This window comes from Coturnix japonica, chromosome 2, assembly GCF_001577835.2.
Source record: "Coturnix japonica isolate 7356 chromosome 2, Coturnix japonica 2.1, whole genome shotgun sequence".
Lineage (NCBI taxonomy): Eukaryota > Metazoa > Chordata > Aves > Galliformes > Phasianidae > Coturnix > Coturnix japonica.
The window spans coordinates 67238762-67263377 of NC_029517.1; the positions used below are offsets into that span (position 1 = coordinate 67238762).

At 47.1% G+C, this 24616-nt stretch overlaps 1 protein-coding gene across 10 annotated transcripts in view; it reads left to right on the plus strand.

Annotated features, from left to right (window-relative positions):
• The first annotated feature begins 1379 nt into the window (after positions 1 to 1379).
• Positions 1380 to 24616, plus strand: part of ATXN1 (ataxin 1) — a 194601-nt gene continuing 171364 nt past the window's right edge. For 7 of the 10 annotated variants that reach the window (XM_015854672.2, XM_015854668.2, XM_015854671.2 and 4 more), the window contains exons 1-2: positions 1380 to 1719; positions 5766 to 5886. The gene's annotated coding sequence lies outside the window, so the exon portion shown is untranslated. Of the gene's footprint in view, positions 1720 to 2249; positions 2494 to 2524; positions 2997 to 5765; positions 5887 to 24616 lie in introns of those variants that run through there. The other 3 variants (XM_015854662.2, XM_015854664.2, XM_015854665.2) reach the window with 3 other exon arrangements.

The window sequence follows — 24616 nt, forward strand, 5'->3', positions numbered from 1 at the left end:
ATGCACCATCTCGTTGCTGAGTGGCACGGGCATCCAGACATCCGGGCCTGCTGCTGTCCCCAGAGTGCTCTGAAACAGGCATTCACTTTGGGTTATGTAGCAAACCTGATCTGGAGAGGTAGAAGTTGCACTGTTAAAATATGCTTGTGCTCATAAAGCCGGTCTATAAGACAGTACCAACTCTCAGTCATGAGCTGTGCAGATTACCATGTTGTTAGCACATTCTCTAGGAAATATAGAGGACGAGTACAGTCATTCATAGAAGGGACTGCTTTGCTGATCTGCATACTGACAGAGCCCTAGGGTCTTTTGCATCCAGACTAACGCTAGATCCAATGCTGAAACACAGCGGTACTACCTGTGGACACACACGTGACACATCGGCACTACAGACATCTGCTCGGAGCTCACAGCTGTGCTGGGGGGGGGGGATTGGAAGAGGCTCAAACAACAGCCCGCTCTGGGCAGCCACGGCACAGGGAGCGCACGTGCTGCTCTCGGAGCCCTTCTGGAGCTGAGACCCAGCCTTGGGGGTTTATGCAGCATTTCGTGTGGTGACTTTGGGATGGGGAGAGGCTTTCCCGGCGCCGTGCGTGCCTTCCTGATGCCAAAGCAGAGCGAGCGGTTCCCTGCGCGGCAGTCGGGTTGCCAGCAAGCAGAGCAGACGCCGTCCCGTGCCTGTGTTCCTCCCATTCATTTATTCGGGGAGAGGCGGGCAGTGGTCTGCGCGCAGCCGGGAGAGACGAGCGAGGATTGTGCCGGAGCGCGTACGAGGAGCGCAGCGGGAGCGAGTACCCAAACATGCGTGGTGCAGCCCTGCCCGCCTCGTAGTGCGGCGACGGAATGAGTCAGAGCCTCTTTGGTCTGAATGAAGTGGAAGGTACTCTCTACAAAGCAACTCGAGCATACGCCAAGGATCCGGAAAAATAAAACTAATTCAGAAAACGGGAGTGGGATGCGGGCTCCTGCGCTACGACGCTTTGAACGGCAAAACGCAATATGGCATCTTAAATAAAATCACCCTCCCCTGACTCTCACGGCGCTGCCTCCGAGCCGTCCCTGGCTCGGGTTTATTTCCTCCCTTAGCGACAGCCCGGCCGAGGCCGCCGCTCCCGCATCCTGGCCCCGCTCTGCTCCCCCCGCTGGGCAGCGCGTCCCTCCCGGTGCCCGCCGGTGCGTCCCTCAGCACAGCGGGCGTCGGGGCGAGGAACGGCCGGGCTGGGGGGGTAAAAAGGGGGGAGGAGGAGGAGGGCGGCTCGGCCCCGGGCGGCCTCCAAAGGGTTAAGGCCGGCGGCCCCGGCGGTGCTGAGCGTATGCAATAATCTGTGTGGCTCTCTTGGCCGCCCGCCAGAGTGCTGCCTTGCCTCCTCCTCCTCCTCCTCCTCCCCCCCGCCCCCCCCTTTCGCGTGAAGTAGGATCCTTGAGCTGTTGCAGAGGCAGCCAACTGCTCCATATTTGGCTTCTATTACACATTTACATACTGGAGAGCGGAGCGGCAGCGAGCGCTGTACTGCAGACATCATTTCTACTACAGCGCCGGAGCAGCCCGGAGCGTGTCCCCGCGGGGGAAGGAGCCCTCACTTACACACACATACACACGCACACATATACACACACACACACACATACACACCCGCAGACCCCCACCCCGGGAGGACGGCGGTGCTCGAGTCTCAGTCCGACCCCCCCCGCCAGCCCCACCTCCACTGACACTTTACAGTAAGTGCCTTTTTCTTCCTCCTCTGCTTTCTGCCCCTCCACCCCCCCCGCTCCTCCTCCTCCTCCCCCGGCTTCTCCCCTTGTTTGGGCTGCGGAGCCGCCCGCGGTTCCCGGCTGGAAAAACACGGGGCTGGGGGCGGCTCTGTGCGTGTATATGTGTGTATGTGTGTGTGTGTATATGTGTGTGTGTGTGTGTATATGTGTGTGCGGGGGGGCAGCGCTGCGGCCCGGCCTCAGGGCCCGGCCCGGGCGGGGGCCGCGACATGGCCGAGGGCAGCGGCCTGGGCCCGGGGCCGGGGCTCGCACGGCCCTCCCGCTCCTCCTCCTCCTCCTTCCTTCTCCCTCACCCCGCCGGCAGGGTGGACATTTTGCGAGCGGCGGCCTCGGGGTGTGTGTTTGTAGCCGGGTGTGTATGTGTAGATGTGTGTGTGTGTGTGTGTGTGTGTGTGGCGGTGCGGTGCGTGACGGGGTGGTGACACGGCCCCTCCGTGTGTGTGTGTGTGTGTGTGTGTGTGTGGGAGAGAGGAGGGGGGGGGCCGCGGCCGGGCCGCACGGCGCATGTAGTAGGGGCTGGGCGGCCGCTGAGGGTGAATGAAGCGAGCGGGCGGCGGAGGAGGCGGCGCTGGGACGGGGATGTGGCCGGCGGCCGCCCCGCGCCGCTGCTGTCGGGGCCCAGGCCGCCTGCGGACAACGCCCGGTACCGCCGCCGGGGGAGCGCGGGCGGGAGGGCCGCGGGGCAGCGCCACTTTAACCCCGGCCGGAGCTCGGGGTCGGGTCGGTGTCGTTCGCTATTACCCCACCCCCACCCCGGTAGGGACGCGGACGCCGCGATCCGCGAGCGCGATTCCTGGGGGTATCGAAGTCTCAATTAAACGCGCTGCGAAACGTCAGCGCCCGCTGTAATAGCGATAAGAACGCGACGGAGCGGGGAGCGCAGAGGAGGAATTACCGAGCGGCACTGACGGAGGAGCAAACAAGTCGGAAGCCGTTATATAATGCGGGGAGCGGCGGCTGGTTGGGCGCCGCTGACCGCACGGAGCGCAGCGCCGGGCCGAGCCGTGTGGGGGGACATCCCGCTCGGTGCCGGGCGCCGCGGGCTGTTTGTCCGTCCGTCCGTGCGTGCGGCGGCGCAATGAGGGCTTTTAATTTCGGTTTCGAGCCCTTCCGCGGCGGTGCGGGCCCGGGCCCTTCACGCAGCCCTTCGGAGACCGCCCGGCCCCGCTCCGCCGAACGATGAGAGAGCGCTGCTATGGCAACAGACAGCCCCGGCCGCTCAGGTGTGCGCGCCGTGAGCCCCGCCGCCTCCGTGCGGGGTGCGGGGACAGGGACGGGGGGAGGCACCGCACAGCGGCTCCGTCAGGGCGCTGCGGGAGCACGGAAACTTTGCCGCTGCTCCTCGCACCCAGCCCGGCTCCGTAGGGCCGGGAATTGTTGGTACCGCTGGGAACGTGAGCAAGGAGCTGTGCGCTGAGGGGCAGCCGGCTTCCTTTGCCCTCGGTGAACAAACCCGAGGGGGCATATCGTATAAACATCGCCACGCGGCTCGTTGCTGATATTCCGATTGATACCACTTTGCGTTTGTGCTCGTTAACATACAGCAGAGAGCGAAACTTTCCGCCCCGTACGGCGTGTTGCCGTGTTGGAGCGGGCAGTGCGGCTCCTGCCCTCCCGGAGCAGCTCATGCCGGCCCTTCCCCTCGTTGCCCGCACACGGGCGCAGGCGTCGCTTCGTGCAGGCACCGAATGTGGCGCTGAGTCGTAATGCCGCGGGCCTGGAGCGGCTCCAGGGGCTGCTTGAGAGCCGCGCACACCGTGTGTATATCTGGGGTAGCTCCGCTCGTTGGACTCCGGCCAGGCGCAGAGCAGAGTAGCAGAGCTCAGGCGCTGATCCGCTGCCTGCAGCCATCGTTTTCCCAATATCTTACCACGGCAAAAAGCAACGTGGGATTTTTTTTGCCCCCTGGAGGTGCCGCGTTAGCCACGTGCGTCCACGCTGCTACGGAGCGCAGCCCGGAGCACTTCGCATCTCGGCGGTGAGAAGCTGCCGGCACCGTGAAGCACACACACAATCACAGCATCACAGAATGACCCGGGTTGGAAGGGACCTCAAGGATCATGTAGTTCCAACCCCCTGCCTGGCAGGGCCACCAAACATACACATTTACTAGATCAGGAGCACCGGAGCTCCCCGGCAGCCCCTGGGCAGTGCACGGTGCCGGCAACTTCTCACCGCATCTCTTCTCCCTGCCCTGCTGTGATTTACTCGGAGAGGCTGAAGGAACCGGTCTTTTATTGTAAGAGACATTTACAAGAGGCCTGGAATTGCACTTAACGAACATTTTTATGTAATAGATCCAGTGGCCTAGTTTCATCTTAATTAAGAAAATAGACGTTAGATGCGCTCACCTGAAAAGCAACTGATTGAAACATTAGGATGCGAAAGTATTGGTCTCAGAGCAAAATGAAGGGCTGATCCTTCCCCTTGCTGAAGTTCAGCAGCACGTCTAGGACTGTCACTGTCAATGCTCGTGTTGTGCTGTGTTAATTGAGGGGAAACGCGATGAAGAACCGCAGCAGGGCTTAAAGGAAACGTGTGTCAGAATAGCGGAGGGGCTGCAGCTCCAGCTGTGGGGCAGCGATCGGGCTGTGCTTGGTCTGCACGCTGGGCTGGGGTGGAGGCTGCACAGGTACCGGTCTGTGTGCTCTGCACTGCTCTGGTGGCAGATGGAGCTGTAGGTCTCCTTGGAGGTACCGAGTCTGCTGTAACAAATACCAACACAATTAGCTGAAGAGGCAGCAGTCTGACAGGCTTGGCACAGGTAGATGCTGCAGTTGGCTGTAACGACGTGCTGTATTCCAGTGAGTACTCCGGAGGAAGTTGTACGCTTTGCTCAGCCTGAGCTTGCAAGCTGACAATCCTGATCTCGGTTTTGCTCAGGCGGAGGCGCAGCATTTTGGAATCTGATGTCATACGTGCATCGTGTTCGGCGCTTTGCATTTTTTATGAGAGGAAGTTTGTTTTTTTTACACGGTTTTGGCTTAGCTGATAGTCGGTGGATGCTGTTAAATGTAAGGAACTTTGCAGTCTCCTGACTTTTGTAGAAAGGCAGATACTGGATCTATGGCTGTCATTCCTTTTTGATCCCCCTGCGAACATTGAGCTTCTGTTTTTCCCCTAAAAGCTGCAGTCTGAGATGGCTCTGAAACACATGCAAATGTGTGTGCGTGTATTGGTCCCAGTCTGCAGACTTGCTTTAGTACACGTCCCAGCGAGGGTTTTGCTGAATGAGGATTGATTAAAGAACCTATCTGGAGTTAAGTATGTGTGTAAATCCTTCCATAAATAGGGACGAGTCGGCGTGCTCATAAACTGAAACAACAGAAGTGCTTCTCAGTGAGGGAGAAACGGTCCCTCTAAATCCTTTTATTGTCCCAAGAGTGATAGAAATATTTGGTGAGATTCCAAGTGGGGAAAAAAAAAAACACCCAAAAACCCCAAGTATTTTGTTGAATATGTGATGTCAGCAGAATGTCAGTGCTGTCGCGCTCTGTATTTTTCCCGAAGAAAAATTCAGAAGTAGAAACAAAAGGATCGTGCTGGTAGCGTTGGCTGTTGTTTACATTGTATGAGCGTTCGCAGCGCTGTGCACTGGCTCTAATATTGCTGTGGTTAAGGACAAGGTAACGCCACGTTCCCCTGGCTGACTGCCTTTACCCAATGGCAGCAGTTGCAGCAGTATCCTCTGAGTTGTGCCCCTCCTCAGATAAAACACGTTCTGCTGGCGCTGAAGTCAGCTCGACTCGCTCGTGGTTCTTCACCTCATTAAGATCACATTTAGGAACAGAGCACTCTGTTGGAATAAGTGGGCTATGTGTTCTGCTGTGTACGTGCTGCCTGCAAGACTGAATCTATAGTTGTGCTTGAGTAATAGCAAAGCAGTCGCTCGGGCTTTGTTAGGGTGTATTGGGGTCCTCTGATTTGAGTCTTACCTGTGTTTTTGCTTTGTTTTATTTTGGCTCCCATCTCCTCAACGTTGGGATCGACAGTCACGCCGCAGGCCGAGCCAGACGGGCGAGCAATACAAGCTGTGAATTTATTGTTGACCCCTGCGGGACAGTGATCACCTTTGCTGTCGTCTTTGCCATACAGAGATGTGCTGCCAGTAAGGTGAGAAAGTGCTGCCTTTTCTTTTGTCTAACAACCATGTGCTTTTTGACACGGGTTCTAGTCAGCATGGGCACCTGAATGGAGTCTGTGCCATTATCTACCTGCAGAACGTTGGTTCTTCACTTGGCAGTGGAGGTCCTGGATAAACTCATCATAGAAATACCATTAGCTCTGGTGACTCAGTTGGGTGACTGACAGGACAGTGGGTTCCAGATGAGTGGTTTTATATTCACTTCAGGTCAGAGCTTATGCAGTTACTAAAAGACTGTAGCATGAATGGAAAAGTTTGCAGTCTTTGATCTTTTGTTGGTTAATGCCACAAGTATAATTATATAAATCCTCCCCGTGCTTTTGTGAACAGTTTTAGCAGTTCTTGTTGCTTGCAGCTCCTTTGACTTCGCAGTGTCCCTATTTCTTCTCGTGCACTGAACTTTGTCTGGCATGGGGATACTTCCCAGGATAACCGGTCACTAGTGATGTGCCTGAGTGTCTTTTAGTCCTGTTTTGGGAATGTTTTTAGTTCTTCTTTTATCCCCTAAGTTCTGGAACCAGACAGGATGGAGCAGCGCGCTCTGATCCCTCTTCCTTGCTTCTCCTTCTCGTGTGGCTGCGGGAAATACCTTGAAAGAACCGAGTCTCAGGGCTCAACAATTGTACTGCCAATAAAAAGAACATAAACTTGTATTTTATTTCTTTAATCTGATTGTCATTAAGCCAGCCTGGTTTTTTGGACCTGTTTCACGATTTTTAAGCGCTTGGGATTGGCAATGCTACTGATACTTTTTTTGGGGAAAAAAAAGGACCAAATGATAAACGGTCATAAAGAAATTGATGTCTCTAAATAAGAGAAAATTAAATGTAGCAACTACTTGCAGCAGTTGAGGTGTTTTTTTTCCCCCCTTTATGCAGCCAGAAGACTCCATTTCTATAGCATTCTACATATGAGGGGTTGACCAGAAAGCCTCTTGTTGCAGAATAGCTTTCTGACATATACAGCATGTCAGAGAGGTGTGTGGCACATAATTTACATTTTATTATGGCTGTGGGGTAGGGTGCCGTGCTGTTAAGGGAAGTTGCCTGAGCAAGCAGTTACATGTAAAGACATGCCTCTTAGGGTTTACAAATGAGCTGGAGTGGTGGGGGTGGTCTGATGCCACTGTGCCCCTTCAGAGCAATAGGAGTTTCTTGGGTGAACAGCCAGCCCAAGTGCCTGTGCACTGACACATTTCATCTTTCACTTTGGGGACAAAACTGACTGGATAGCTGCAACGGGCTCGGGAGATCAAATAGGAGGGAGCTTTTGGTTATGACGGGGACGTTTCCACAAGGCCTTTTGTTGTTTCAGAGCTGGTGCAGGTTTTGTGAAGTTGGATTTATTTGCAGAGACAATTACTACAGGACAGCTTTCAGTCTCTTAACTAGAAGAAACAACTCAAAGCGTATTGGTTGAATCCTGTGAATAACCACTCTGAGTTACCCGCAGTGTATTGCTAAGTCACCTCGAATATTTTAACATCTGGCACTTCCTGCGACGGCATGAGAGAAAGTATGTTACGTGTTGGGAACAGTTTGGATTAGAGAAGAAATAACCCAGTTAAGTCTGCTGCAGTTGTCTCAGTTACAGCGTGAGTGGAGGGCAGGACCGTGTTGCTTTTCTTCCTGTGTCAGTGCAGTTTGAAATGCAGGGCTGTCTTCTGGACTTCAGATCAAATCTTTTTCAGCTCCTTTTCTTTCTCTTGGACGTGCTGTCTCAGTCTCTGAGCATGGGTACCTCTGTTGGCCTTGTTAGTTAGTGCTTATTTTCTCTAGGGATCGATTGAAATCAGTCCTACTGTATGAGCGAAGTAAAAGTTACTGAGATAGAGACTGCCTGCTTACAAGCGTTATCTCTGGCGCTTGATTTAACAGAAGGGAACTCAAAAGTAGTAGCATGTGAAACAAACATGACCCAGAGCAGTGCAGTGAGCAGCCACAAATAGGTTTCATGAACCGAGATCGAGCACTGCATGCTGAGACCCAGCATCTTTTCTGGCACTCACATTTTTGGGGCAGGGGGTGGAGGGGGAGGTCTCAGCAGCCCTGCTGTGTTCTGTGCAGACGCAGGTTATTGCCACGGGGTCTGTCCGAGGGATAGAACATCAGGCATGTTTATTTCACCAGGCACCTCCACTATCAGAGCTCAGCAGCTTTGCTTCAGCCCTGGTGTCCCCCCACGTGCGTTTGTACTCACACGAGGAGGCGCGTGGCTGCAGGGAATGAAGCCGCTGTGGTGTGTACGCTTGAGGCGTGCCTGCCGCTCGGGTTTGAGCAGCTCTCCTGCAGTCTGCAGAGCTCTGCCTGAATGAGGACACTGGGATTAGTGAAAATAAAATTACATGTGTTGAGATACGGCTTTTTTTTTCTCCTTCTCTTTTTTTTTTCCCCCCCCTGACTTTAGTTAATTTTAGCCTGAGCTAAAAGCCGTCGAGTTATTGTTATTTGTTCTGAACTCGCTCTGCCTCCTTCCACGCAGGCAAATGACTCAGTGCTTTCTTTTAAGCAGTTGTGTCGAGAGGGTTTTGCATGAGGCACTGGATGTTTGAACAACTAGGGTTCTTTTCTGTCTTTTCCACTGTTGAGTCACTTGATACCTATTAATCATGTTATAGTATCGGGTTGAATTTGCAGCCACAGCCTGTTTGTAAAATTTTTTTTCTGCTGAATTCTCTATAAGTTTATCTGCACACTACCTGGTAGAGCTTATTTTTCACAGAAAGCCTCAGCTGTGCTTTATACAGGCTTCTGGCTGCCACCCTGTAAATGAACAACAGGCTATTCTCTAAAAATATTATGTACTGAATGTAGAAAGAGGTGATCTGTCTCAATACTAGTGTGTCTAAAGGCAATTTTTGATTGCCATATCAGTGTTCTTTTATCACAGCTGATTTTATTTCCTCCCTCTTACCCTGTTTATCAAGGCCTGCAATGGCTGTAGGGCTAAAAGAAGGCAGCGGTGGAGACTGTGAGCGCATTAACAGCACAAATGAAATGAAGATGTGAACTAGGTATAATTGGAGAGTAATTAGAAGTCATTTTAATTTTTTAATTGTTTGTTTTGTGCCTGACTGACTAACTCTTTGATAAATTAAATGAAAAGATGTGAATGCAGTGTCAGATGTTGGAGATGAGGCCTGGCCATATCCCCAGCCCTACCCCACTACCCCAATGGTGCCCTGTGGAGGCTTTGCTCTTCTGTTTCCTCAGCAGATGCTGCTGTAGCCCGATGTCAGGTTGGCTGGAGGTTTTGTATAAATGGAGCTGGCTGTAGTGACTTGTATAGATGGAAGCACTAGGCGCTCTCATTGGTAATGTGGTATAAGCCACTGCCTGAGGTTCAATTCACCTTTTGTGGTACGCTGTGGAGATCTGTCCCGTGCTAGCATTACTACATAGTGTGATATTTTGGCTGATGGAGCAAATATCACACAGAAACAGAGCATGTGCTGAGGATCAAAACGCTGCGATTGTCATCTGTAGTTCTGTATAGGCCTCAGCATCAAACATGCCATCCTCCCCTTGGTATGTTTGGTAATTGCTTCTTTAGTTGTTAGTGTGTTGACAGCCATCGGTTCTGTTTGGGACTATCCGAAAACCTGATTTAAGGGCTTATTGACTCACTCTTCAGTCTGTAAAAAGCAGAAGAGTTTAAGTGTTTCTTGTTTGTATTGGAATGTGGTTGCGAGCATTACCGCATTTTTGTTTGTCAGGTACCCATGCATGACGGCCCTGAAGGTTTTGCAAATTGAACATTTCTGTTAAGACGAGCTACTTGAAGGAAGTCAGGCTTTAACAGGGAAGACTAAGTACAGAAAGCAGGCTTGATCCTGCTGCGCTGTGCTCAGAATTTGTGTGCCAGGGAGTGTTTTCTCATTGGTGCTGTCCTTGTCAGCGTCACGTGGAGCAGCTGAGCGGGGAGTGCCTTTTCCGGTTACTATGATAGTAAATGCACTTACCCTCTTCCTTAGCCCTTGAGCACGTCCCCTCCCTGGTAGCAGCCTGTCTGTCTTCATGGCCGTCTGTCCCCGGGCGGTCTGACAGCAGGCGATCCTCAGCGTTGGAAAATTCATTGTATGCAAAGAGAGAAAATCTCGCCAGCTCATTACAGCACAAGAAGTTGCAAATTAATTCTTCTTGTACCACTAGTGGTTAAAAACCCATTGCGCTAATCGTATGAAATGCATTTTTATTTACAGATTAGTAGGCTCTACTCTGACATATGACTAACAGGGAAGCCCCTCCCTTTAACAGTTGTATGTCATCTGCTTCAGAGAACTAATTACTTGGCAATTCCCATTTGATAATTCCCTCTTTATTTTCTGATGAGTTACTTAACAGTGATGAGCTTGTTGAGCAGAATACCGTGCTTAATCTCTGCTTGAGAAACTACAGCGCGGGCCTGGGGATATCATTGTTTTCTGACTGCTGCTTAGCCTTGCCGTAGGAATGCTGAAACCACACTAAGGCATGTTAACAGTTCGCAGTTACCGGTAAGCTTAATGGGAGCGGTGCACAGTACTTCCCAGAAAATAAGAGAAGGGTTTAGATTGCTGTTGCGGTTGCGTTTTAGAATCGTAAAGTCTGCAGACAGGATGTGAAATGCATCATTTCTCCAAAAATCAAAACAAAGCCTAACACGGCTTAGGAAGTACACGTTTGTGCCGGAGGTATCTCCCGTGCATCATTAATCCTCTCCACTGCAATAATAGACTTTAATGGAAATTTATTTATTTATTTTTTTTAATCGCCATTTTCTGTCAATATTTATTTGACAGTTCAGTTGATAATGGTAATTATCTTGATGTTTGATACTTAAATAAAACATCACTGTGTTTTCTCTGCTATTACCTGTTTTTTTTTATCCCCATCCCCCCCCCCAGCCCCTTTTCACACTCTTTGACTCCAGTGGCCGCAGCAACCCGTGTTTCTGGCTGGGGAATGCATTACAAGCCTCACGCTAATTACTGCCTTGTGGTGCTTCCAGAGGGTACCTGAGTTCAGCAGCGCTTAGCTACAGCACCAGGCAGGGGGATTTATGGGGTGAAGGGACATCAGTCTGCTCACAGCTGCCCTGGGGAGGTCAAGGTGAGCCTCCCCCTCAGGTCTGGGCTCAGATGCGTCCCTTACAGACCCACTGTCTCTGAAATTCAGCCGTGTCAAACCGTGTCATTGAACGTGATTAACATTCTGTCACTGACTTTAGTAGAGGAAGGTTTGTGGAACAACTGCAGTCACTTTGACTATCTGGCAGCATTTTCGTGTGGATAGCGATACCAAAAGAACTGGTTTTTAACCAGTTAGGTGGTACAAGCTGACAACTGGGCTCTTTTTTCTTGCATTTGAACAAGAAGTGTAGTATTTGGTGTATGAGATCACATAACATTGCATCATAAGGCGTGCTGATTTATTGGATGTTCGCAGTGATATCTCTTGGCCAGTTACTGGTAGCTCTCTCAGGGGTTTATTTTATCATTGAGAAAAATGCATTTGTGCATAGTTGAGCACATGTTTTTTGTAGAATTAATCAGAGGAACAGTAATCGTAGGAAATGTACAATTTAGAGCGGATTAATCTACTTTAATTGTGTGCATGAAGTGCATCAGCTGTAAGATTTTTAGAAAGGAATGTTAATCAAGTTGATCAAAGGTAGCTTGAAGTGCAGAAATCAAATGCTAACACAATTACATTCTATCTGTTGATATATTTGCTGCCGCCTGGGTGATTATTTTTTACATTTTTAAGGCAAAAATAAGTTCCATTTTACTTCATGGTACTTTTTCTTCTACAGAATACGTCATGTTTTAAAGATAAAGATCACCACCTTCCTGCTCAGAGGTGAAAGGTTGTAGCTGTGGTCGTCCACCTTTGAATGGTCCAGACTGTTGTCTTATCACTTTCCTTTTCAGGTTTAGCAGCACTGACTTAAAGACCGAGCCTCTGCTTGGGTAGCATTGCCTATCACTTCAGGCTGTGCCTAAGTACCATAGATATGATCAGTGGTATTTTCTTCCCTCAACGAGGGATGCAAATTACTTTTTGATTAAAATTGAACTTCTAAGTAGTGTTTTGCTGCAGATCTACCTATGTAGATTGTTCTACCAGTGCTCAACGCAAGTAAAACACGGATGCATGGATGTCATGAACATCATCTCTTAGTTACTACAAGACTTTAGTTTCGTACCATTGTCTTAAGATTTGAGCGTCCATGAACAAACTCCCAAACCATGTCATTAACAGGTGTGGAGATTACTCAGAACTGCAGTTGTTCTGAGTAAAAGAAGGTGCTTTAGCTTTCCACCCTAGGTTTCTCCTCTTAGAATCAGGGATGAGTTTCAAGTTTCCTACTGTCAGTCTTAGTAAATTTTCTTAGATGTTCCCTGTGACTTGGCCTGATGTTTTTGTTGTTGATCATACAGTCCTGTTTACTTTTTGAACTCGACAGTCGATTAAGGTGGAGGGTGATAGCTGACACTGCATTATAGTCTCTCTAATGTGTTTTGAGGTCTGCGTTGATGGGGAAGGAGGAGGAATGGTGGATGTCACGGGTCACATCACCTGTAGTTTAAAATTGTACTGCGTCTTTTTCTGGGTACTGCACAACTATGTTATGGATTGACTTAAAACACAGGTGACTCTATGACGGTGGAAGGACTAAGGAAAGAATCAAACTCTGTATTTTGTTCTATGCTTGTATGAGCTGAATAACTCAGTCCCAGTGTGCAGTCTTCACTATGTGACTGCCACAAACTGACAGGGGTACAGCCTGGGATTTGTTGGTCGCCACAAGCTTATTTTGATTGCATCTCTGTGGCAAATTCAGGAGTAGTAGTGCGTGCCGACTGAGTGAAATAAAGTTGAGATAATAAATTTCCTGAGTGATGTTTGTTGTATGACATTACTACCCAGATGTTGATATCTGTTAAGAATACAGCCAGAATGGGCCCTAAGTAAGATGGATGGGAGGTACCTAGCGAGCATCTGAAAGGCATCAAATAGCAGCAAAGAAAGACACCAGCTACCTAAGGACTTGAACTTGCTGGACGTCATGCTGGTTGAAAGGAATGGAAGAAATGCAAACTAAGACATGCTTCTGCTACGTTAGCAGCAGCACTGTGCAGTCTGTTTGTCTGAGCTGTCAGCGGGCTGGCTGCAGCGCTTGGTGCTGTTTGTGCAGCTCTTGCCCTAACTGATGTGCCTCTGTTAAACCAGCAGTGCTGTGCAGCCTGAGCTGCAGCACCAACTTGTCACGCTTTGTGCCTGTGTTGCAGCAAGGTGCTTCGTCACAGCCTGCAGTGGGTAAGGGGTCAGGTGCCCACCTGTCATTACTGCTGTGGTTTGAATGAAACCACATATATATGGATGGGGTGTAACAGAATGTGGCATCTGGCTGTGCATCTCTGGGAGGGCTGAGGCCTTCTGATGTTGGAGCTGTTGTTCAGCTTGCTGGTAGGATGCTGCTTGGCTCTTCCTTCAACTGAAGAGAGAATGAAGACTGTTCCACAGCCAGCTGTCTGCAGTTTCCAGCCTTTGTGTGGATGTGTTGGTGAATTAGATTCATCTTCATACAGCCAAGCACTATTTTGTCCCATCATCCTGTCCTGCTATAACCTTTCCCTGATATACTCTCCTGTTGCTGGCCAGTCAGTTTCTCTTCTTCTCTGCAGGGTTTCTCCCACGCTCTGTACTTGTGACAGCACCTGACCCACTCGTAGGGCGCCCACCCTAACTTTGCTCCCTGCCCAATGCTTTGCTGTGTGCAGCCCTTCTTTGGGCTTGCTCTGCGTGTGTGTTCCCGTGTGTCTAGAGTCTATTTCCACTTAGAGGGTTTCAGCACCTCAGTCATTATCTGCAGAACGGCCAATTTGAAGCTGTTTGATCTCCCTCCCTTTTTCCTTAGTCATAGCTGGGTTCTGAGCTCTGCAGCACCAGTGATGTGTCAGGACAAGCCTTTCCCTCTGTACAGCCCTCCCTTGTTCTCATGGGGGAAAAAAAAAAACCCTTTATTTCTTCTCTGGAGCAGCACATTGGATTGTCAACCCTGCCTGCCCCTGCCAGTCCTCCGTGGCTGGCAGCTGCAGCATCTTTTCAGCTGGCACCTTGCTTTCCAGGCTGGTCAGCTGGTTGCTCACAGACTGGGTGCGTTTATCTGTTTGTATAATGTTACATGCTGGCAGTTTAAAAGTAATTCAGCTGTTTTCTCTGTAGCTGGGCATGAGCCGGGAGGCACCCTCTTTGGGTTATTTGTTCATAAGATAATGGGGTCACTGTTACTTTCCTGCCGTACCATGTGGTCTGCTAGTCAGAGGGCTCTTACTGTGCTAATAGCAGCAGCTTCAATCATTAAAGTTAGCGAGCTTTGAAAATGTATTTTTTTTTTTTTTAACATATTATACTAGTGGGACAAAAGTAATGGCCTGAGCTGTTTTTTCTTAAATTTCCAGTCATTTTCATACTGGCACAATGCTACAGTCATATATTGCAAAACTCTGGAGATAAAAGGTAAAGTGAGCCAAAAAAAGAATGTTTGAAAAGCACTTAATTCAGGAAAAGAAAGGGGAAAAAATGGAACATGCTGTGCATTCTGAGTGAGGCTCTTCACTGAGGGGAGGATTCCTTGACTGCTGTGAAGACATACAGGAATGAAGTACCCACTGAATGAGTGGAGTTCACAGGAGGTATAAAGGGAAAAATATGAGGGTTGCTTCCCCCCACACCATTTTGTGTGTGTGTGTGTGTGTGTGTGGTTCTTATTTAATCGAAGTGTTTTTGCCAAGCTCTGACTACAGTAGGTATTTTGGTTGATGAAGTTTGGAGGTGTTCTCACAAAAAACTATTTTCTGACTGAAAGGAAAGCTGTCAAAAATAATGCCTGTCTCTGAAAACCGATGCTCGTTGTAGGTAGCAAACAAAAGGAAGTTGTGGGAAAAGAAACATTATCCAAATGAAATTACTCAGCATTTTTGAGACAGTTTTGCACGTAGTTGGATTCACTTTCCCCATCTGTAGGTAGTCTCCCAAGGCGAGAGAAGTACCTGGCAAAACACAGCCACAGTAAATTGTTACGGGGAGCTCACAGTGAGGAGTTACCGCTTCCTAAATTCTCATGAAAAACAAGACCAAACTCCATATTGATGGAGTCCTTTTAAAGGCAGCGCCCTTTTAATCAGCAAACAGGTCCTCTGCGCATCAAATAATTAAAAATAGAGCAAAGTTTTGGAACAAGGCGTCTGGCAGAAGCGTCTGTACTTCCATCTGTGCATGATTAGCAGAATGTTTCATGATATTTAAATAGCACAAGCTTTGCTCTCTTTTTTATTATTTGTTGTGCTGAAGACCTGTTTGCTTGTTAAGTGGTCTTTTTTGAATAGTTACTGGCAAGGAATCAGGAAAGTGTATGAAGGCATCTTGTACACATTGCAAATGCCAAATTGTCCCTTTTTTCTTTTCTTTTTTTCTCTTCTTTTCTTTTTCTCCCCAAAGAGACGCTGCCCTTATTATTTTCTTTGTATCTCCCACTTGGCTTTAAAAATTTCTTACAGAGCAGTTCATTTCAATGGGAGTGTAGCGAGTATTGTGGTCATTGCCCACGGACTAGAGTTTCATTGATACTGCTATTATTTTTGTCATAGTATTGCTCAGAGGCAGGTTGTATTGCTAGTACGTGCAAGGGTACAGTTGCACTGTGCGTGGTGGTTCAGATCTGCAGCTCCTGTGAGCTGTGCTGGGAGCCGCACATCTAATCTGCTGGGCACACTACTCTGAAACCTTACCCTTCCAGCAGAGGCGTAATCAGCCAAGTAACAGCTTTCCAAGTGTTTTTGTGGCCTTAAACTGGGACTCCTCCTTGCTGGCAGTCGTTCAGGGCTGGATTGTGTGCTCTTCGTTTCTGGCTAGCAACAGCGCTTTGCAGTCATAGCCACTGATTTCCCTTCTTACTTACGAGGAGTTTTTTTCAGTGTGTTTGACTGTGACCTGTCCTAGTAGGTGTGCAATTAAAACAAGTTGCCGCCTAGATGCAAAGTGCATGGCTCTGCCTGGGGAAGAACACGAATGTGTGGGCAGTTTGTGATGTGCAATGCCCCGTTAGGAGCTGGCAGGGAGCTCCGATGGCTCCGAGGTCCTTTGTGAAGAGCTGGTATTCAGCTTTTGGACAATTTACGTTCTTGGTTGGGCATGGAAAATAAAAGCATTTGTAGTGTGTGCAAGTGGAGTCTGGCCTGTAGCTGAGTGTTCTGTTGCATTTTTTCCTGTATACTTGAGAAGGGTTTTGGTGTGCCATGTATGCACTGACCTTGGTCATCTCTTAGCTTCTGCTCAGGACTTGAAAAGATTTTGTGGTTACTACTGAGAACAAATCTGTTCACCTGCCAAGACAAGTGTATCAACTCTGTGTGTTTGTACCTCAGACAAAACACTGAGAAGCTTCTGCCCCAGAGAGAGAACTTGCCTCTGGCCTCTGTGTAGGGTTCCCCTGTCTTAGTCTGTCTTAGCTTCTGCTGAGTAGAGTGCTTTGAGGTCTCATTGAGTTCACTTCAGCAGCATTACATCCCATGCAGGTGGGCAGAGCAGTTGGACATCCTGGGGTGCAGTGGCAGAACATACTCTTGTCCATCTTGTTTTGCTTCTAGGCATCTGGGGAGGCCTGAGGGTGAGCGTGTGGGTATGGAGAACTCTTGGGAGGGGAAGAGGAAGAAGGATCATGCTTTACTGTGATAGCTGAGGACAACACGTGTCTCCATTCCTTCAGCTAAGCCTCAGAAGTGTTTGCACTTGAATCTTTCTTACCCCACTCCTGAAAACTGCTAATGTTGTACCCCTTAATTGAATTACTTCTAGAGCTGATTGTTGGCTAAGCAGTGTGGTGGGCCTGATACTGACGTCCTTCCAGGAGCACCAAGGAGAGGGGACTCAGACTCCTTTGGGGAATGCGTATAAAGTATCAGTAGGTTGGTTAGACTAAGCCAAGTTCTGTGTTTTGCTCCTAATACATGTTCTCAGAATGTATCATAATGGTTTATTTGGAACAGCTTCAGCTTATGTTGTGAATGTGAATTAATTAACATTAGTATGAATTGCATATTGTGAAATGGAATTTGTTTTTCTATGTCTTCTGTCGTACTCAGGCTACTTCAATCGCTTTATAATAACAGTTATAATATGGCTATGTATCTGGACTAACATAACTGTCCTTCCGGGGTCCACAGGAAACCAAATGTAAGGATGGTTTAACTGATTGGGGTGGGAAGAATGCTGGCTGTGGTGTTAACACTACTCCTGGTACTTTGTAGAAAGTGTTTGTGATAGACTTCTTGTGTTGGTGGACTGGATCTTACTGTTTATTACTTCATTTATAACTCTCAATGCAGTGTAAACAGAATGATGACGAATCACAGGGCACATTATTCATTAACTGTTCAAGCCTCATTGTTGCGTTCCTGGTCCTGATGATCCACGTCATGGCATACTGTGTGAAAAAGCTGGTAGCCTTTGACTTCCTACAGCAGGACTGAAGCTATCTTTTACCACTATGCAGCAGTATGGTGTAGCAAAGCAGGTAGACTGTCTTTCAACCCAGGGTGGTGGGACCCTGTTAATCTGTGTGGAAAATGAGAGCTTTATTAGTTGTTTGCAGGTCTCTGGAGGGGAGGGAGGTGGCTTGTTTCACTCAAAAACAATTCCTCTCTGCTGGCTAGAGAGGAGTATGGATAAGATCCAGCATACAAACGTCCCCACGTAAAAGGATTATAATGGAAATGTTGATGGCCGGTCAGTATAGAGATATTAGCAAGCATTTATATAACTCAAGAGTTGTTGACTACTGTAGACGTGTTGTTTTAGGCTTTATTCCCACTGGCGTCCCTCCTGATAGCTTTTGGAGGGTTGGGATCAGACCCCTTTGGCTCAAATCTGTGGTGAAGTTAATTAAGACTGAAAGAAGCATGCACGATATGAAACAATCCTGCAGTTTCAGGGAGGAGAACAGTGGAAATAACTGAGCTCTGCAATGATACTGAAGTACTCCGTGCAATCATCAAGCCATACAATGAAAGTAAAACTTTCCTTGAGTTATTTGGAAAGTTTATTTTGACCTTTGGCTTGTAAAGTTGCCTGTTAGTGGAAGGTTGGACGTGTTTTTTTGTGCATTCCTCACAGAGCTGTTTTTTGACCAGGACAAAAACCCATCTCTGTAATTAACATACACCTTTCTGAATGTGAGAACGGGCATTTGCTGCTTTCAGTCGGTGTTATTATATGAAGGCTTCTCTACAGCTTTGGCAGCTTGGTAGGAAGGAGTGGCAGGTTAGTGCTTTCTCAGCTGCACTGCTCTGACGTGTGTTAACTTCTGAAGGCACCTATCTGTTATAATAAAAATATTTGTAACCAAAGGTTAGGTAATTACGAAAGAAAAAGTTTGAACTCAGTACTGAAATGGAGAAATAAAGGCAAAAGGAAAGATAGACTTACATATTTTTTGAAGAGCAGTAGAATTAACGTATGAAAGGGTTACCTTTCCATAAATACTTAAAAAATCCTTTGGCTCGCTATATACAAAAATTGCTTTCGGTTGTGGAATATGTATGGAGCAAAGTCTGAAGCAATAAGTACTGCAAATTGGTCAGTTGAGATTCAGATCTCAGCAGCACTCCAGAAAAGAGAATGAATGGTGGCTTTGCTAAAAACAACAGAAGTCAATTTGGGAAAATGTATGAGTATAGCGAGAAAAGCAGAACAATACATCTCTATGTAAAATTGCATATGAGCGGTGTAAGCGCTGTTCTGTCACAATTAGGGCTGTTGAGATAGTAAGCAGGTAGCAGAAATTTACTGTTTAATATTTCACAGATAATAATTGTTCTGAACACTTTAAATAGTGCAGGAAATGTAGTGTCACAAACTTGACATTTGAATATTAATATTGATACTGAAACAGTCTCACCACAAAGAATTGTAGGACTGCAGGAGGAAAGGCAGCATTTTCATCAGATAAAAACACAGCAGTTCTAAAGCCCTTCAGATAACACTGAAAAAATAGCCAAGTGAAAACAGAGGCAAAACTGTCTTTCAGGTTGGGACAGTCTATATCCAGTTTGGGGATTAACTCTCTAGAGAGCTGGAAGCAGAGAAATCGGGATTTCTTTCTTTGTTTTTTTTTTTGTTCTTGTTTTTTTCTTTAGTAATTTCTCCACCACCGCTGCTGTTTGATGCAGACTTTCTCAAACCAGTCGATGGCACAGGCCTACTAAGTGGATCGGGTTTGCTGGTACAGATCCATGAATGTGGGTGAGTGCAGAAAAGGTTCAGGAGGATGTACTGTCTTTACTGTCCAGTCTCCAATTCACTCGGAATGTGTTATAAGTTATCTTCTGTAGCAGCCAGATTAGGCTACAGAGATTTGGCTACTGAGGTCAGATTTGGCTGAGGAGGTCTTTCTTTTCTAAGAACAAAGCAGGGCTGGCTTTGTCTTTTTTTCTTTTCTTATAACGAGGACTGACTTTCTCTTTTTTTTTTTCCTTTCTTTTTTGTTTTAAACAAGCAAACATTCTGTCCTCGTGTCTGTGTGCAGATGAGTGTGTTTGCACATCCTCTTATTTGAAAGTCCATTGTAGCTTACCTTCTTAGAGGCAGATGGTACAGTGTTTGATGTAAAAAGTCACAGTAAGTGGCAGCCTTCATACATGGGGAAGCCCAAGGACTATTGCCTCTTTGCAGTCACAAACTGGCAAACTTCTTCCAAAGAGGATGCAAAAATAAAGGTGGAGACTGGTGAAAAATCCCTGCTGATACTGTGCATTGCACACAGAACAAGCCAGCAAGAGCTGAGCCCACACAGGGAACCAGAATATTCCTGTTCATGTTCTGACTGTGTTGTGCAGTGTTGTTATGGATGGTGCTCTACTGTTGATAAACCTCTGGTAGCTCTTGCCAATTATGTTGTTATAGGTAAATGACTTACCATATTGCCTCCATAAGTACTGTTGCAAGCGATATTGCTTTCTAACGTTCCCTGTTGTGGAGTATGAAGGGCATGCTTTTGGCCTTACTCTGCTGGCATAGGTTGCCCTAATTTACAGCTGGCTGTTGAGCTGTGTATGTGCAAGCTAGTTAATGGAGTTTTCTTTCTGCGGGCAGGAAGGAAAAGTTTGTCAGCCTCCTTTCTGAAAGTGCTTTGGTACTTGTGACTTATTTTTCCCTTCAAATAAATGTATATCTTGCGCTTTTAGACTCCTGTTTTCAGATGTGATGAATGGTAACTTTTATCTTTAGAATATGCAAATATAATTTTAGCATTCTTCTGCACTGGGTCATACTCCTCCCTGCACAAACTGCTTACCAAACAATTAAAAAAGATAGGTATGTTTAAAAAAACAAAACATCATCAACAACAAAAACACCAAAAAAGCCACCGACCTAAAGTATAATCTATCTTCTGAAATGTTTACATACTCTGAGGTACTTCAGCATATTTACACCAGAGATGTGCCGTTCAGTATTTTCAAGTGTAAGCAGTCTCGTTTTTGCTGTGTATCATCCACTCTAATTAGCAAGAGAAACCGGCCAAGTCCCTCGAACCGTTGCAATGCCTTGATGTCTCCGTGGTTGTAACCTACATAGAAACAAGCCCTGTGAGGTACCGCATAACATCGAGAGGAATGGTGGGGAGTCTTAGAAATCTGACAGTCATCAGCGCTTTCATTAAGAAATGCAAATCCCCCACTGCTGCTGTGCAGACGCAAAGCACACGGGCTCTTGACCCTCAGCTGATGCCTGTGGCTTTTAACTTGCTCGAGTTGTTAAATGTAATAGGAACAATCTTACCTCTGCTAAGGAAATCTGGGAAAAGTAGTTACTAATACATGGAGATCTTACTCTCCAGGGCTGCGCTGTTTGTGAGTTGATTCGCAACATATACGGAGCAGATAAAAAACGTTGCTTTGGAAGTGTTCCAGTTTGTTATTATTTTGAAGTCGTTTTGCATGGGTATAGATGCAGATGGTTGTGTGGGGAGTCTCCAGAGCAAGAAGGAGATAAAGGAGAATCTGATATACATTAGGTTGGGTCTTAACCAGTACATTTATTTTGTAGCCAGCTGTTCACCTGCCTATCCACTCCATTCTAAACGAAAACCTAGCAAACATGCTGAGGAGGGAGATGTGTTCTATACTTGCTCCGTGTATGTAACTGTTTAGGTGTTACCTATGACTAGTGTCAGTGGTGAGACAGTAGGTTAAATGAATCATTGTGGGTTTTTTTTTTAATCTAGTACAGCTGCTGTTAGGGATGCAGAAATAGGTTGTTAAGGCATAACCTTCTGAGTTAGAGCCTCAACCTACTCCCTTGATATAGGTGCAAATTAATGGAATTAGGAGCAGACCTTTAAAGAGTAATAATAATAAAAGCCTTAAACCCTTAACTGTAGTATCTTAAGAGCTGACCAAGTTAAAAATGTGAATGAGTAATTGTGACATATGCATAATCTTCAGCTAATGTTCGTGGTGAAAGGAATAATCTTCTGTGGAGCTGTGAGTAGCCAATGTGTTATAGTGCATCAGGGCCCTGTTAATCCATAGACTACTGACAAAGAATATGGTAGCAGCTTTAAAGTGTGCCATAGACAAAATGCTTTTATCTTTGCACTGTTGCTTAAAAGTGCATTCTAATGTGTCGTTGGGGATATATGTAGTCTTGGAAAACTGTTCCCGCTGTGGTCTTTGTGTGCAGCATGGTATGTGGCCAGGATGTACGCTAGATATTCAAATCATGCATGCTGCAGAATTTGTGAATTTCCATTTTAAAATACTTGTCATTTCTGGAAATACCCTGAGGTGTAACTGTCCACAACTTCCCTTTACTAGGTAGTTATTAAATATTTGCTTTCAGAGCTGGCAAAGCTGAGTCATTACCCAGCTGGGGAGTAGGTATCCCAGCTAGCGATTTTCAAACATTGCAGTCAAGACTGTAACTCAGAAAGTTTTCTTCCCGTATCACTGTCTCATTCATTAATGCATGTGAAGCTGTGAAGCCAGTTAGCCCAGAGCCCTCCATCCTGGGTTGTGCTCACTGCCTTGCCTGCCTGCCCTGGGCAGTGACAGAGGGGGTGGGTGCAGCATCAGAACCTCATTTCGTGGAGTCTGGATAAGTTTCAGGTATTATGTATCTGAACCTTCAGGAGCAGGATTGTGGATGGACATCTGTCCGTCTGTCCTGAAAGGCACTTAGGAGACCAGAGGGTAGGTTATTGCAGCATTAGGGGCCTTCTGCTTGAAACCATGAAAGCTGGGGCCTTGCCTACTGTTGATGTCTTGCTTTTGAGGAACTAGCAGTTGCCTGGAGGCGGGCAACCAGGTTTGCATTTTTTTTTGTCTGCTCCTGCCCTCTCTTTGCTGTTGGATTTCAGTGGGGCAGGTTTATTTCAAGTGTGGTGCAAGAACTTCGGTGGGATTTTTGTGTGATAAAGAGCCTTAAGAAAACAAATGCATTTGTTATACCTGTATCTTGCAGGTATCCTGCTCACTTCAGTGATAAATCTACCTCAGGCAAGCCCCACCACACTTGGAGAATGAAGGCATGTTGCACCATGTTTACAGAGCCTTGTAGCCTTCAAATACCACTCACTGCCAACTCTCACTTGTGTAGAGGGGGAAATCTTGATGACAAGGCCAGCCCAGTGTTCCCTGGAGGCCTGGGCACCAGAGAGGCCTTGAATTTGCTCTTGGTTGTGGTTCTCCCAGCTGGGCGAAAGTACCTGTGCTGCCCTTTCCTAGTGCTGCCCCTCTGGAGAAAGCGTTCATCATCACAGTTCTGGCTGGAGGGCATGTGCTGTAAAGCCTCTCTGGTTACCTTGGTTAATCAGTTCACAAAGCAGCTGTGGTTTCTATCTCATGCTCTGTGGTGGTGGTAGTGACCAAGTGGCTGTGGTCTGTGCACCCTCTGACTGAGAACTGTTTCTCCAGACAAGTGTTCAGAAAAGCATGCTGGCCCTTGCCTTCAAGGAGGGATATGTCATTAACTCCTTTTTTCGTGCCGTTTCTCCTGCTTCCTTCACATCCATTTTCAGCAGACTGATGTCTTTGACTTTCTCTGCAAATGCAGGTGTAGGGGTTTTGATTTTTTTATATACAGAATTCACTGTTGTTCTAATAAAGGAATGTATCCGGGTGACATCAAAAACGTGGTACAATAGCCTGGTGAATTTATTTAAAAATTAATCTTTACAAGGCAATGTCTTCTGTAAAGTTAGCAAGCATGCTGTGAGTGCTGCTGTAGTTATGGCTGTTTTCAGAGAACTCAAAGAGTTTGCTTGGAAAAATCATCCTTCCGAGTGAAATGCTTTCTGCTTGTTTTCATTGTGAAGGGAAATAAACTACTGCTGTCAGTGTGGGTGGGAATCTTTCCCTTCATCTGACCTTTTAGTACATAATCATACTCTGCTGGCCATATTTTAGATGCTGAAGTGTGGAACTGAAAAACCCTGTCTTTCATTATTTAGTTACTATGCAAATAATCTTTTTTTTTTTTTTCCTTTTTTTCTGCATTCTGTCTGAAAGCTTTTTTCAGAATTCCACTGCACTCCCTGTAGATGGGCCCATAACAGAGGTCTTGGAAGTTTGCTGTAGTAGAATGTGCATCATCTCTTGCTTCATCACAGATTCACAGCAGCCCGCTGGCACGATAATGTGTAGTGAGCGGTGGAGTTTTGTGTAATAGCTGGAAATGTCAGACTGGAAAGTCAGTGAAAATGCTCTATAGTAGCAGGCTTGAGGTGCAGAATGGCATTGTGCAACGTAGGGAAGTAAGGCCGTTTTCTGATGGGGATGGAGAGTTTGCAGGTAAGGCTTTGAGTCACTGCAGAGTTCATGTTGGACTGATAAATGACCATCACCAGGACTGTAGGAGTCCTGTCAGTGCTGTCTATATGGTCTGGAGCACCTGGAGAAAAATGGAGCAAGGTGTGGCTCCTTCCCTTTCCCTCGGCAGCAGTCATGCAGGAAGAGCAGCAGGTAGAAGAGCTGCTGCTCCTGGTTGCCTTCCCTGATGCTTCTGGGGGTCCTGCCCACGCATGGTGGCAGGGAGGAGCCCCCCAGGGCCTCGCTTAAGCAATTTTCTTCATTCTAGGGGCACCTAGGACTCGTGGAACCTTACTGGAGTTCATAGCAAACTCTATGATTAGCATGATTTTAACTTGTAATAGTACCAGGAGGCTGTTTCTGCTTTGCATAGCTTACTAGAAAAGATATTTTTAATTTCCTGCATGAGCACCTTGTATAGAAGAACATGTGCTGTGGCTTTTGTCAGGAGACAGCATGAACTGCATTTTCCAATGTAAAGATTGGCAAGCGTGCAGTCTGCATCAAAATGCTTTTCCCAAGCATCCATTAGATCAGCCAGGGGAAAGTACAGCTGGATGTGAAGGATGCTTGTACCCTTGCTCAGGGGGAGTGCCCACCCTTGTTCCCACTGGAGTCAAAGAAGCTTGCCATTGAGCTTATTTGTAGTTAAACTGGGGGAGTGATCTGAGAAGCCTTACAGCATGAAGGATGTAAAGTGGGAATGAATGGGAAGAGCCTTAAATGAAACGAAGGAAGCAGTAGTCGAGGAGAAGAGGGGAGAGTCTGATAAAATCAGACAGTAAAACATACACATAAAACTGCAGAAGTTACTTTGAAAGAGTAGCTCTGTGCTTACAAGCTTGGCA